We start from the raw sequence: 14,029 nt of genomic DNA, 5'->3' as shown, positions 1-14,029 counted from the left end.
CTAAATTTCAGCAGTTATAAATAAAGCTTCTATGAGCATCCATGCGCAGGTTTTTGTGTGAACGGAAGTTTTCAACTCATTTTGGATAAATTTATAGTTTTTATAATGTCAAAAATAATATACTCTGCATTATTTAAGATTTTTGTCTCTTCCCTTCCTCTTCTTCTATTTACTATTTATTTTATTATTTAATTACATTGGCTGAGATCTATTACAGTAGCAGGGATGCAGTAGTGGAAAACCTTTATTTTTCTTTCATATATTAAAAGGATATTTCTAAAGTTCTTCACTGCATGTGACTTTGGCTGCAGTTTTTTTTTTTTTTTATGGCAGCTATTTAAAATTCTTTATCTGTTAGAGGACATTATATTTTAAGTCTGATTTCTGGAGAACTGTCATTTTCTTTTGTGGTAATGTGTTACAGTGGTCCATAATGGTGTTCGATGAGTTGTTCCTTTTAGTGCATGTGTAGTTGCAAACAGCTTTCTTCTATAGGTGGTCTTCCCTCATGGCTCAGTTGGTAAAGAATCTGCGTGCAATGCAGGAGACCCCGAGTTGATTTCTGGGCCAGGAAGATCCTCTGGAGAAGGAAAAGGCTATCCATTTCAGTATTCTAACGTAGAGAATTCCATCGACTGTATAGTCCATGGTGGTTGCTAAGACTTGGACATGACTGGGCAACTTTAAAGATTCTGACACAACTGTGCAACCTCACTTTCTTCTGTAGGTAAGACTTTTTATTTTTTAACTTGATTCTGAAGAGTCAACAAGTTAGAAATTAGAGGGCTTTCTTTTCGTTCTGCTCAGTTCAGTTCAGTTCAGTCATTCAGTCATGTCCGACTCTTTGCCACCCCATGAATCGCAGCACGCCAAGCCTCCCTGTCCATCACCAACTCCCAGAGTTCACTCAGACTCACGTCCATCGAGTCCGTGATGCCATCCAGCGATCTCATCCTCTGTCGTCCCCTTCTCCTCCTGCCCCCAATCCCTCCAAGCATCAGAGTCTTTTCCAATGAGTCAACTCTTCACATGAGGTGGCCAAAGTACTGGAGTTTCAGCTTTAGCATCATTCCTTCCAAAGAAATCCCAGGGCTGATCTCCTTCAGAATGGACTGGTTGGATCTCCTTGCAGTCCAAGGGACTGTCAAGAGTCTTCTCCAACACCACAGTTCAAAAACATCAATTCTTCAGCTTCTGTTGGCCCAATTTACATAGGACAGGCCCTCTTTTATTTACATATAAATAGAGGAGCCAAAGCTGGCTCTTTCTCTCTCTCTCTCTGTCCCACGCGCTGGGACGCTCTTCTCCTTGTGTCTTTAGATTGACGTGCCCTCTGGCCTTGAAGATGTATTTTCCTGCTATCTTCTAAATAAAATAGAGCTGAAACACTGAGCTGTAACACTGATTTGTCTAAGAGCTATAACATGGTCCATTTGAGACCTGAGAGCTATAACACGGTCTATCCAAGACCTGAGAGCTGTGACACGCAGAGGGGGCTTTAATGGCCGTCACTCCAAATCTTTGTTGTGATGAGACAAAGAGCTGAGGAACATACACTCGCGTGACATCTATGGTGCCGTGACTCAGGTTTAACCTGGCTGAAACAACCTCCACGCGGAAGAGGCCAGGCACAGCAGGAGCCCAACTCAGCGAAGCTCCCCTGCTAGAAGAGGAAGGCAAAGAAACCCAGGGCAGGGGAAGGCCCATCGTGCTGGAAACCGGGACAGCGAAAAATGAACTCAGCAGAAAGCTCACGTGGCCCAGTCTCAGATTCCAGAAGACCTCCAGTTAAGGTAAGGTCCTCGCTCTTATGGCTGGAGGGACATGCCTAACGAAATCTTAATTCCTTTACAATCTCTCATTTCTAGTTTCCTCGAACCTCCCGCAAACAGGCGGGCGGCAGGGGGCACAACTGAGGGACTCTGGAGAGCCTACTCCTCAGCAGGTCCCAAAGGCACTATCCGCTGAGCCCTACCCAGTAGCTGTTACTCAAGTGTGTGGGGGTTCTTCTGTCCTTTCTCTTCTCTCTGCCAAGGATCAGACCAATGAAACTGAGTACCGGTCAGATATTTAGCAAATTTTCCAGCGAGCTATGAAGGGGATTCCTTGGCATGTTTTTGCCATTGCTTTTTCCTCCTGTTCTTCAGCTCTCTTTCTGGGTCAGGACTTGAGCCCGACCAAAACCCAGGATGCCCAGTAATAAAGATCAGGCTCTGAGGTCTTATTGCAAAAATTCATTGAGAGTCAAAGTGATAGATAAGAGGCTGACTTGTTAAGATTCAGAGAGAAGTGCCCACTCTACAGGGTACTGGCCATGGAATGTGGCCTGGCTAGGTTTTGCAAGCGGGGTGAATTCATATGCTAATGAGTGAGAGGATCATCCCAGCCATTGGGGAACCACGCACTCCTCCATCTTTTGACAGTGTCTTGGAGCTGTCCTGCCACCTCTGGGTGTGTCTGTTGGCTTATAGATTGGGGATTAAGGTTTACTTGAATTTGACTTGTCATCTTGGACCCAATTGATTTTAATTTGTTTACTTTATTCTCTTGTGCTATGTCATTCTTTGAAAGGTTGTGCTCTGCCCCCTTCCCTCCTGTTTCATGCTCTTTTCCTGAGCCCCATCCAGACCCACAAGGTTGCCTCTACAATCTTCTGGAGAGACAACAAGAAAATAGCTGGCCTTGGGAGGGAAATACCCTATAATATCAAACCCCTTAATCCTACCCAGTACTGGTCACACTAGAGACCTTGGGGATGCCCAACTCCAGCCCGGGGGTCCCAGGAGGTCATCACGCCTTGACCTGCTTAGGGATCTGGTCCTCAAAAGGTTGTCACGCCTCACCTGCTTGAGGATCCGCTAGTCCCAGGGGTCCCAGGAGGTCGTCATGCCTCGACCTGCCCAGGGACCCAATTCTCAGGAGGCTCTCACGCCTCGACCTGCCCAGGGATTCAATCTCTAGGAGGCTGTCACGCCTCAGCCTGCCTGGAGATCTGCACCCTGACCCGGGGACACCTGGCTTTCAGGTTATAACAGTACTAGGTTAGATGAGCTTCAGTTCAGTTCAGTTCAGTCGCTCAGTCATGTCCGACTCTTTGCGACCCCATGAATCGCAGCAGGCCAGGCCTCCCTGTCCATCACCAACTCCCAGAGTTCACTCAGACTCACGTCCATCGAGTCAGGGATGCCATCCAGCCATCTCTTCCTCTGTCGTCCCCTTCTTCTGCCCCCAATATTCCCGTCCATGGTGGGAAAACTAGCAATGAGTTACAAACCCCTTAATTCTACCCAGCACTGGTCACACTGGAGACCTTGAGGATGCCCAAACTCCAGTCCGGGAGTCCCAGGAGGTCATCACGCCTTGACCTGCCTAGGAATCTGGTCCTTGAAAGGTTGTCACACCTCAACCTGCTCGGGGATCCGCCAGCCCCAGGGGTCCCAGGAGGTCAACATGCCTCAACCTGCCCAGGGACCCAGTTCTCGGGAGGCCGTCATGCCTCGACCTGCCTGGGGATTCGATCTATAGGAGGCTGTCACGCCTCAGCCTGCCTGGGGATCTGCACCCTGACCCAGGGACACCTGGCTCAGGATGCAACAGTTCTGGGTAAGATAAGGTTCAGAAAGACTCACCCCTAAGGAAGTCCACCCATAAAAACAAAAAAGCCTATTATCTGTGAGACTGTGCCCAGTCTCAGCAATAACTCAGCAGCCCAATGAGAACCCCATTGCCTTTCTGGAAAGGCTAAAAGAAGCACTCCAAAAGTTTACCAATCTGGACTTAGACTCTTACGAGAGACAGGTAATTTTAAAAGACAAATTCCTGTCCCAATGTGCATCAGATATTAAAATTAAGTTACAACAGCTACAACAGCAGGACCCTGGTGCCTCTTTAGATGAGATGGTCCAGACAGCCACCAATACCTTTTATAACAGAGAACAGGAGAAGGAGGCCAAGGCCCAGGAGAGGGAGAGAAAGAGACAAGACATGCCCAGATGCTGGCCGCCCTCCAAAAAAGCCCTATGGCAAACCCCGAGTCCTTGAAGGACAAGGCAAAAGACAAATGCCTGATCTGTAGACAGGTGGGGCATTGGGCCAAAGTGTGTCCAAACCGTGACAAGTCTCCTTGAACGGCTTGCCACAAATGCCATCAACTGGGACACTGGGCGACACTCTGCCCTCGAGACCCAAGAGCCTCAAGGTCAAGCACCAAGCCTACCCTTACGATGGTTCAAGAGGATTGAAGCGGGCTGCTCCAGTCAGCCCGCCTGTCACAGATAACCATCATGGGGCTGGAGCCAAAGGTGCAACTGGATGTGGCAGGTAGGTCCGAGAATTTCTTGGTTGACACAGGGGCTACCTACTTTGTCTTGATCTCCTACTCTGGAGCCTTCTCTCAAACCTGTATCATTTTGGGTGCTACAGGAAAAGCCATGAAAGAGAAAATATCCTTGGGAGTGTTAACTCAAAGGTTGAGATCTGAGCCCTAGCCTATAGCTTACTTATCCAAGAGGCTCGATCCAACTACCCGAGGTTGGCCCCCCGCCTTCGAAATCTTGCAGCTATGGCAATCATGATAGAAGACGCTTTAAAACTCTCCTTTGGGGGCACACTATTTTTACCAGCCACCAAGTAAGATCAGATCAGATCAGATCAGTCACTCAGTCGTGTCCGACTCTTTGTGACCCATGAATCGCAGCACGTCAGGCCTCCCTGTCCATCACCAACTCCTGGAGTTCACTGAGACTCATGTCCATCGAGTCAGTGATGCCATCCAGCCATCTCATCCTCTCTCGTCCCCTTCTCCTCCTGCCCCCAATCCCTCCCAGCATCAGAGTCTTTTCCAATGAGTCAACTCTTCGCATGAGGTGGCCAAAGTACTGGAGTTTCAGCTTTAGCATTATTCCTTCCAAAGAAATCCAGGGCTGATCTCCTTCAGAATGGACTGGTTGGATCTCCTTGCAGTCCAAGGGACTCTCAAGAGTCTTCTCCAACACACAGTTCAAAAGCATCAATTCTTCGGTGCTCAGCCTTCTTCACAGTCCAACTCTCACATCCATACACAACCACAGGAAAAACCATAGCCTTGACTAGACGAACCTTTGTTGGCAAAATAATGTCTCTGCTTTTGAATATGCTATCTAGGTTGGTCATAACTTTCCTTCCAAGGAGTAAGTGTCTTTTAATTTCATGGCTGCGGTCACCATCTGCAGTGATTTTGGAGCCCAGAAAAACAAAGTCTGCCACTGTTTCCACTGTTTCCCCATCTATTTCCTATGAAGTGATGGGACCTGATGCCATGATCATTGTTTTCTGAATGTTGAGCTTTAAGCCAACTTTTTCACTCTCCACTTTCACTTTCATCAAGAGGCTTTTGAGTTCCTCTTCATTTTCTGCCATAAGGGTGGTGTCATCTGCATATCTGAGGTTATTGATATTTCTCCTGGCAGTCTTGATTCCAGCTTGTGTTTCTTCCAGTCCAGCGTTTCTCATGATGAACTCTGCATAGAAGTTAAATAAACAAGGTGACAATATACAGCCTTGACGAACTCCTTTTCCTATTTGGAGCCAGCCTGTTGTTCCATGTCCAGTTCTAACTGTTGCTTCCTGACCTGCATACAGGTTTCTCAAGAGGCAGGTCAGGTGGTCTGGTATTCCCATCTCTTTCAGAATTCTCCACAGTTTATTGTGATCGACACAGTCAAAGGCTTTGGCATAGTCAATAAAGCAGAAATAGTTGTTTTTCTGGAACTCTCTTGCTTTTTCCATGATCCAGCGGATGTTGGCAATTTGAACGCTGTTTCCTCTGCCTTTTCTAAAAGCAGCTTGAACATCAGGAAGTTCACGGTTCACATATTGCTGAAGCCTGGCTTGGAGAAATTTGAACATTACTTTACTAGCGTGTGAGATGAATGCAATTATGCAGAAGTTTGAGCATTCTTTGGCATTGCCTTTCTTTGGGATTGGAATGAAAACTGACCTTTCCCAGTCCTGTGGCCACTGCTGAGTTCTCCAAATTTGCTGGTATATTGAGTGCAGCACTTTCACAGCATCATCTTTCAGTATTTGGAATAGCTCAACTGGAATTCAACACCTCCACTAGCTTTGTTCGTAGTGATGCTTTCTAAGGCCCACTTGACTTCACATTCCAGGATGTCTGGCTCTAGGTCAGTGATCACACCATCACAACTCCTAAATGGGAGAGGCCATTTATGGATGTCTTCAAAGAATCCTCAGGTATCAAGTAATGCTGATAGAAAATCCAGGCCTCACTATATCCCCTTGTGAGGTTCTTAACCCAGCCACCCTCCTCCCTACCTCCGAGGGCTCTCTCCCCTTTCAGTCTTGCCTGGAAACCTTGGACAAAACCTGGAGAGGGATTGTCACAAGATCCTCTGACCAATCCTGAGGAAATCTGGTATACTGATGGAAGCAGCTTTGTCTTGGATGGAAAAAGAAGAGCTGGGTATGCAGTAGTCTCCAATTTTGAGACCATAGAGGCTAAGCCTCTGCCACCAGGTACTTCAGCCCAATTAGCTGAGCTCATAGCCCTGACTCGAGCTTTAGAGCTGGGAAAAGGGAAAAGAATAGCCATTTACACTGATTCCAAGTATGCCTTTCTGGTGCTATATACACATGTGGCTATTTGGAAAAAAAGGGGCCACTTGACCACCCGAGGGTCCCCAATCAAATATGGTGATCAGATTCTTTGACTCTTGGAGGCAGTCCATCTGCCCACTGAGGTTTCAGTCTTCCACTGTAAAAGACACCAAAAAGGGAACACGGAAGTGGCACGAGGGAACCAAGCAGCTGATCAGGCAGCTAGGAGAGCAGCATTATATAACCATGACCTAATAGGGATTGCCACTTTAGTTCCACAGACTAATTTGCCAGAAACTCCTTCATATACTGAAGGTGAGACTCTTAAAGCTAAGAGTGAGGGCTTTCAAGATCATATGGGGTGGTTCCAAAAGGAGGGACTCCCTTTTCTGCCTGGGAACCTCCAATGGAAGTTGGTTAGCTCCTTATATGTCACTACTCATTTAGGAGAAAAGATTACTCCAAAGATCACTCCAAAGAGAAAAGCCCTCCAAAGATTACTAGAAAGGTCCTTCAGAGGAACAGGCTTCCAAACAACTATAAGACAGGTGGTCTCCTCTTGTCCCACTTGCCAATTAAACAACTCCCAAGGAGCTCGAAGACCCCAGCTGGCCCAGCCCGTCCAACGATGTGGGGCCTACCCACGAGAGAACTGGCAGATGGACTTCACCCAGATGCCAGTTTCTCAAGGGTATAAATACCTATTAGTCATGATAGATACATTCACAGGATGGATTGAAGGCTTTCCCACCTGGACTGAGAAGGCTGAGGAGGTGGTTAAAAAAAAAAACTGCTCCATGAAATCATTCCAAGATTTGGTCTGCCCAGGTCATTACAAAGTGACAATGGGACATCATTTACTTCTAAGGTCACCCAAGGGGTCTCAAAAGCATCGGGCATTACTTATTATCTCCATTGTTCCTGGAGGCCTCAATCTTCAGGAAAAGTAAAAAGAGCCAATCAATTCTTAAAATCAGCGATAAAAAAGATAACCCAGAAGACCTCCCTGGGATGGAAGGAGGCTTTACCAATAGCTCTCCTCTGCACCTGCATTGCCCCTAAGGAACATGTTGGTCTTAGTCCTTATGAGATGCTATATGGGAGACCTTTTGTTTAAGTCAATGACCTCTTCCTAGCTCCAGAGGTTCAGACCCTCCAGTCTTAAATCATGGCCATTGGGCAATTCCAACAGGATATATATTTGTGGGGTATGAACCAGGACCCAAAAGATTCTAAAGAGTCACCACTATATGCTCTAGGAACTCGAGTCCTAATTAAAGTCTGGAAAGATGGGTCCCCAAAGGCTCAACTCCAGCCCACATGGAAGGGCCCCCACCCTGTAATACTTTCTACCCCGACAGCAGTCAAGGTACCAAGACATGACTCCCGGATTCACTACTCATGCGTCAAGCCGTGGAAAAAAAACAGAAGAGGACACTCAATATACCTGTGAGCCCCTGGGAGATCTCAGATACCTATTCAAGACTACAAATGAGTGCCATTCTAATGAACACCCCTAAAATCTGGTTTCTGGGGATAAAATTTCTCAGGATAACTCTAAAGAGCCAACACAGCTTGACAGAGACTGTACTCCAAAACAGACAGGAGATAGATTTTCTTATCCCTGAACAAAGAGGGGCTTGAGCCATCCTGGCCGTGTGAATTTAAAATTGACTAATGCCCCTATTAGTCCTTGTTATGCTATATTGATGATGCTTATGATTATTCCATATACTGTCAATTGTCTAACCTGTTTTGTCTCTGCCCAGGTCAACCAGCTACAACATGCAGTGCCAGTTCAACAAAGATATAAAAATATCACACACCCTTGGACACCGCTATAAGGACTCTGAGGCTTGAGACTAACAAGAGGGGGAGGCCCAGTACCCCTCTCCATCCCAGTTCAGCAGGAAGTAGCCAGAAAGACCTCGATGCCCCTATTTCCAAGAATTGGGCCTCCCATCTCTTGAGGGGGGAATGTTAGGTAGGTAGAATAGGGAAAAGGGGTCCAAAATGGCGGTGGCTAAAAGACAAGGAAGGGAAAAGCCTGCGAAAATAGAACAAAAGAAGGTCTGAGGACCAGAGTGAGGACCTCAGGTAAAACAAACAACACTCCTGCCTGGCCCAATTTACATAGGACAGGCCCAGGGAGAGATAAACATATAGAGGAGACAAAGCTAGCTCTCTCTCTCTCTCTCTCTCCCATGCGCTGGGGTGCTCTTCTCCTCGTGTCTTTGGATCGACTTGCCCTCACGCCTTGAAGATGGATTTCCCTGCTATCTTCTAAATAAAATAAAGCTATAACACTGATTTGTCTAAGAGCTATAACATGGTCCATTCGAGACCTGAGAGCTATTACACGGTCTATCCAAGACCTGAGAGGTGTGACACGCAGAGGGAGCTTTAATGTCCGTCACTCCAAATCTTTGTTGTGACGAGACAAAGAGCTGAAGAATGTACACTCGCATGACAGTTCCTTGTAGGTGGCACTACTGCATACACGACTGTGCAACTTTCACTTTCTTCTGTAGGTAAAACTTTTTATTTTTTAATTTGATTCTGAAGACTCAAAAGTTGGAAAGGAGAGGTCTTATCTTTGGTTCCTAGTGGTAGCACTGCTGCATAAGTTTTTGGTTTCTCTTACCCGAGCTACCTCTGGTTACATTTGAGAATTGGCACTTTGCTCCCTCTAGCACCTCTGTCAAGGTGTCATCCAGTACTCCTGCTGTCACTGCTTGTGCCTCCGGGGTTGTTAGTGCCTTGCCCATCTGGCGTCACTGGCATTGCCACCTAGGGCACTGGAATGGCCGGCACATCCACTGCACCCAGGGCCTCCTGTGTTGCAGGCTCCAGCCACCACAGGAAAAGGGTGGAGGTGGCTGGAGAGCCAGGGTTGGGAGGGTCCCCATATTGCCCAGGGTTGTTGGGTTCATGGGCATTGCTGCTGTGGGTGGAAGCTGCCTGGAGTTGGAGTGTCTCCACAACTAGCGGGATGGGGTCCCAGGCCTCACTGTCTCTGCCACTTGGTTGCCTGTGGCCATGGGGACTGCTGAGGCTCGGAGGCTGGAGTCGTGTGCTGCCTCCCCTGAAGATACTCTGTTTTCTGGGACCGTAGGTTCAGCTGCTGTCCTTGGAGGTTGGGAATTATAATCCCCGCTCCTCCTCTGCTCCTGGTTGTGCCTTTTCTATACGTTCTAGTCCAAACACTTATATGCACAGATATGTGGAATTCTCTGGCATCGTGGGGTGATTGGCAGAAGCAACTTTGTTGAGTTATGGCTGTTTTACTGGTTTTAGATGGAAGGGGAGTGGCAAAGGGAGCCATACAGCCATGATGCTGACGTCACCCTGAGCCCATATATCTTGCTGAGGAGACTACCAGGAAGAATTGTGAAAGTTCCAAACAATTTCTTTTAGTTGACTATTATAAAATACATAAGGAATGAGATGAGCTAAAAACCAAACCATTCAGCTTTCAAGCAGAATTTAGAGGAAAATTAAAGAAGCCAGGACAGTTCAGACTCAAAAGTTTAACTGTAAGTCGTAGATACTCTACATGGTAGAAGGTTATTAAAGTAAAAATGATGTTGAGGCAAAGATCAAATTCTAAGATGCTGGGAATAAAATGTGGCCTTTGGTTAGAGATCTCAAGGATGTGGCTGTAAGATCCTTTTTTGGGACCTCAGTAAAATAAAGAGGAAACCTAGATTAGATTCTAAAAGACTTAAGGTCAGGTCTCCAAGACGCTCTATGCTAGAAAAGAAAATCTCTAAGAATCTTAAGGACATGACTTATAGACTTTCAATCAGACAAAAATGCTCCTAGAAATCTTAACAATATTGTTCCAAAGTACCCTGACCCTCAGCCCAACTCAGAGAAAAGCTTGTATCAAAGAGCTTTGTGAATATGGCATTTGTCTAATTGAGTATACCTTAATAATAATTGTAAGGCCATAAAATATTTTTAAAAAGAATTTCATCGGTGTCATCATTTTCAATTTCATCATATTGGGCTTTAGGGGCAAATTTAGAAAAATGCCCCCTCTTGGAGTTTACTACTGCTATGTTGCTGTTAAAGTGAAGTCGCTCAGTCATGCCCGACTCTTTGCGACCCCATGGACAGTAGCCTGTACCAAGCTCCTCCATCCATGGGATTTTCTAGGCAAGAGTACTGGAGTGGGTTGCCATTTCCTTCTCCAGGGAATCTTCCCGACCCAGGGATCGAACCCAGGTCTCCCGCAGTGTAGACAGATGCTTTATCGTCTGAGCCCCCAGGGAAGTCCTGTTGCTGTTATGTGCCTCCCATTTTCCCCTTTTACAATAAAAGTTTTCTGTTTTGGTCATTCTATATCTATTGTATCATTATTTGTTGAGTTTGTGGTGGGCAGATTCTAAATTCTTCAGACTACAAGAAATCATACTTGAAGGATCTACACAAGAAGCCCCATTTGTACCTTGATTTGATGGAAAGACTTTGAACTGATGTTGTAATGTTATACATTTTAGAACTAGGAGAGGGAGTAAGTGTACTTTGTATATGAGGACTATGAAAGCTATTTGTAGTTATGAAGAGGAAAAGTTAAAATTTACATAACTTTCTTCTCCTTCTGCCTCTGTAACCCAGCTTGCTCCTTGCAGTCTAGATCACTTAGGTCTCAGAAAGTGGGACTCACAATACTAGGAATAGGAGTTTATCTCACTCACCCTTGTCCTGCTCTTTGCAATTGCTTTAGCCCCTGCAAACCCACAAACCCACTTAATCATGCCTGTCGTGTATAAAAAACTCTGTAACCGCTTTGATTGGGGCTCAGAGCTTGGAGAGTTAGCTCCTCTGGGCCCACCGGTGAAATAAACCTGAGTTCTCCAACTCTCCAAGTGTGGTGCTTGGTTTCTTGAGTACTGGTTTCTGCAACAGTTAGAGATGGGACTGATGGCCACAATTCTTTGACACTCTTTCCCTTGAAAGGTAGGATTTATTTCCTCTCTCTATGAAGAAATATGAGGTTGGTCTGTAACTTCTTAAACTAATTAAATATGATAGAAATGATGTTAATTCTGGTTATGGGGTTTTTCTTTCTATGACTAACAGCTTTTGCCTAGTCTGTTGGCCCTCTGAGTTCCTGCATTATCCCTGCTGAGGAAGTACAGGGTAGTCACAAGGAGAAAGTGGAGGAGGAGAGAATAAAAAGGGAAAGATTTCATCAGTTCCCAGCCATTCTATGTCCAACTGTTACAAAGAGAAACTGGAGAGAGAAACACAGCGAAAAATTTTATCAGGTCCTAGTTATTCCATGAACAACTGTTCAAGTTAACTTAACCAAGAGGACCCAGACTTTCTTTAGCAGAGTCAACTCGTGCTGTTTTCTGGCCCATGGAATAATGCAATTTAATGAAAATAGTGGTTTTAAATCAGTAAAATTTTGAGTACTATTGTGTTATCAGTCAGTTCAGTTGCTAGGTCATGTCTGAATCTTTGCTATCCCATGGACTGCAACATGCCAGGCTTCCCTGTCCATCACCAACTCCCAGAGCCTACTCAAACTCATATCCATTGAATCAGTGATGTCATCCAACCATCTCATCCTCTGTTAGCCCCTTCTCCTCCTGCCTTCAATCTTTCCCAGCATCAGGGTCTTTTCCAGTGAGTCAGTTCTTTGCATCAGGTGGCCAAAGTATTGGAGCTTCAGCTTTAGCATCAGTCCTTCCAGTGAATATTCAGGACTGATTTCCTTTAGGACTGACTGGTTGAATCTCCTTGCAGTCCAAGGGACTCTCAAGAGTCTTCTCCAACACCGCAGTTCAAAAGTATCAATTCTTTGGCCCCCAGCTTTCTTCATGGCCCAACTCTCACATCCATACATGACTACTGGAAAAACCATAGCTTTGACTAGACAGACCTTTGTTGGCAGAATAATGTCTCTGCTTTTTCATATGCTATCTAGGTTGGTCATAGCTGATCTTCCAAGGAGCAAAGGTCTTTTAACTTCATGGGTGCAGTCACCATCTGCAATGATTTTGGAGTTCCCCAAAATAAAGTGTCTCACTGTTTCCATTGTTTCCCCATCTATTTGCCATGCTGGGGGAACTAGATGCCATGATCTTAGTTTTTTGAATGTTGAGTTTTGAGCCAACTTTTTCACTCTCTTCTTTCACTTTCTTCAAAAGGCTCTTTAGTTCCTTGTGTTTTATGCAGCAATTTAAAATCAGAGCTCTATTGTTCTTCTGTAGTTCATAACGTCCATTCAGATTGGATTATAGAACAAATTACAACTGACCGAAAAGCTAGTCTGGGATAGTTCAAGTTGGAATATACCTTATCCACAAATGCCTTCTCTCATCTAAAGACCTGAATTGATGGGTTAAAGAAAACTGAGCAGGAAGATAGAAGTAGTACAAGCACGAGATCAGAACCAAGTTATTTGGGTATGCAAAAGTAAAAGCAGGAGCTTTGAATGGTCAATCCAACAGTTCAAATTAACTTTCATAGTTCTTTCCTATGTGTATATCTATGCTTAGTCATTTCAGTCATGTATGACTTTTTGCAACCTATGGACTAGAGCCTGCCAAGCTCCTCTGTCCATGGGATTCTCCAGGCAACAATTCTGGAGTGGGTTGCTGTGCCCTCCTCTGGGGGCATCTTCCTGACCCAGGAATTGATCCCAAGTCTCTGGCATCTCCTGCATTGCAGGCAGGGTGTTTACCCACTGAACCACCTGGGAGGCCCCATGTGTGTATCTGAATAGTTATAAACGCTGATACCCTATCCTTGGGCCAACAGCCACTCCTAGATACTGAGACACCAAGAAACATACTGCGTCTTTACTATTAGCTGCAGAAACATCTCAGAAATTATGGCCTCATTGCTTTTACTTAGTATAAAGTTGCCAAGTAAGGGGAAGAAAGAGGAGGAATGGAAACCCACTCCAGTGTTCTTGCCTGGAAAATCCCATGGACAGAGGAGCCTGGTGGCCTACAGTCCGTGGAGTAGCAAAGAGTTGTGACTGAACATGAGTACAAGGGAAAGAAAACTCATTTTATTTATTCTTACTATTTCTCCTGTATTACATCATATTACATTGCATTACAGTTTGTTGAAATAGAGTAGGAAAACAAAACAAAAAAGGGGGGAAATTCTATAAATCAACATTTTCCATGACAAGAAGTTGAGTGAAAAAATAAGCCACAAATAAGGAAAAGATATTCTTGAGATGCTTTTTCAACCTGCCTCCATTTTAAAGAACATTTCACAGTAATCCTTGACAGTTTGGCCAATGACTCCCCAAAATCTCTGAAAATAGTGGTTCCCAAACTCCTTAGATGAACCATTGTTTGTTTTATGTTAATTCATGATTCAGTTCAGTTCAGTCACTCTGTCCTGTCCAACTCTTTGCAAACCCATGGACTGCAGCATGCCAGGCCTCCCTGTTCACCAC

The sequence above is a fragment of the Bubalus bubalis genome, chromosome 2 (genome assembly GCF_019923935.1).
Source record: "Bubalus bubalis isolate 160015118507 breed Murrah chromosome 2, NDDB_SH_1, whole genome shotgun sequence".
Lineage (NCBI taxonomy): Eukaryota > Metazoa > Chordata > Mammalia > Artiodactyla > Bovidae > Bubalus > Bubalus bubalis.
Note: the sequence above shows the minus strand (reverse complement) of the source record.